General features: G+C 48.2%; 1 protein-coding gene across 1 annotated transcript in view; it reads right to left on the reverse strand.

Annotated features, from left to right (window-relative positions):
* Positions 1–1,616, reverse strand: part of IQSEC2 (IQ motif and Sec7 domain ArfGEF 2) — a 77,012-nt gene that overhangs the window by 51,823 nt on the left and 23,573 nt on the right.

The raw sequence follows: 1,616 nt of genomic DNA on the forward strand, positions 1-1,616 counted from the left end.
TACAGAGAAGACAGAGATAACACATCACAGGCTCTGTCCTCAGGCAAGGGAACCTCAGTGAGGGAAGCATCATCTATGCTGAGTGCAAAGCGAGAGAGGGACGCACAGGGAGGGGAGGTGGACCTCAGAAGGGAGTATTTGTTAGCAGAGTGAATGGAGCATTCACAGTGAGGTGGGGCAGGCAAGCATCAGGGTGTTGGAGCTCTGACTGGGTGAGTACTGTGCTCCCATTTCTGCTACTTATTAGCCACGTAATTCTGGGGGAGGCATTCCCCTATGCCCAGCCTCAGCTTTTTCACTTGTAAAATGGGGTGGTGGGGAGAGAATCCCTCCCCTTGTCAGGTGAGGCTTGCACAGCATCTGCCTGGCACATGGTACATGTTCAGCCAAGGACAGTGGTACTAACCTTTAGCCTTCACAGTCCTGTAAAGGGACAGAGGACCAGGGCCACAGAGCACCTCTGAACGTTTATTAAAACTTTCCATCTCACTGTACAGCAACAAGACTGCTTCTGAGGCTCGGCCCAATTATTCATAGGTACCAGGTCAGAGGCTGTCTGACTTCAATGACTCCCCAAGTGCTGACAGAATTGAAGCCAAGCCCTTCAGCCTCTCTCCCTAACACTAACCCTCTGCTCCAGACAGGCTAGTCTTCTCGCTGCCCCAACCCACCCCCAAGCCCCAGAACAGATGAATTTGGTCTACTGTATACCAGACCCAGACCTGGGAATATGAACCCTCCAGGAACGTATGGACTGGCCTCCTGCCCCAATCTACTTTCAAGCATAAGCAACATATATAATCATCTCGGTCATCATGTAAATAATCACTGAGCACCTATATGTACCAGGCACAGTGTCAGACTCTTTCCCTACATTATCTACTTTGATCCTGCAAAGTGGGAACTGCTCATCCAATTTTAAAATAATCAGACTGGGCCTCAGAGATCAGACTGGGACTCAGAGAAGTTGAGATGATTGGCCACACATCATGTAAGTAGGGGAGCTTGGCGTTAACCCCAATGCTCGTGATCTTACCATCACACACCACTGTGCCAGTAGCTCAGTGCTGGGCACACGTGCACTGTTAAGATCAGCTCCTTTATCCTACTTCTCTAATGTCAAGACATATCCTTCTTCTCTAGGGTTATTTCTTCTGAGAGGTTGTTAGATACATACCTCTGCTCCAAAAGCAGGTCAATATGAGGTGTTACAGTCCTTAAGATGGCAGCTGAGGGGAGCAAAAGATCTCTAAGCCATAATGTGCAATGAATTAACCAGTACTCCTCACTGTGGGCTGATTCTTACTAGTTTGAGGGTATATGGCATCATGGGACCCTCAATGTAGGGGGGCATCCCACCTCAGAGGTTTACAGCCCCTTATGCATTTAGTGTATTGTTAATTATGTGTAGATACCAATCATCATTAGTGTTGTGCTTTCCTACACCTCTCTGGGGGCAAATGCCCTGCCTAATGGTCAGCCTACCTCTTACTCCATGAAGCTGAGCCACCATTTTTGGGGAGGTGGCACAGACTTGGGTAAGTCACTGTTGTCTGGACCTTGATTCCTCATCTATAAACAACGGGGCTATGATAGTTGAGTTCTAAACAATCTTC

This window comes from Crocuta crocuta, unplaced genomic scaffold (assembly GCF_008692635.1).
Source record: "Crocuta crocuta isolate KB4526 unplaced genomic scaffold, BGI_CrCroc_1.0 scaffold1307, whole genome shotgun sequence".
In the NCBI taxonomy this organism is placed as follows: Eukaryota; Metazoa; Chordata; class Mammalia; order Carnivora; family Hyaenidae; genus Crocuta; species Crocuta crocuta.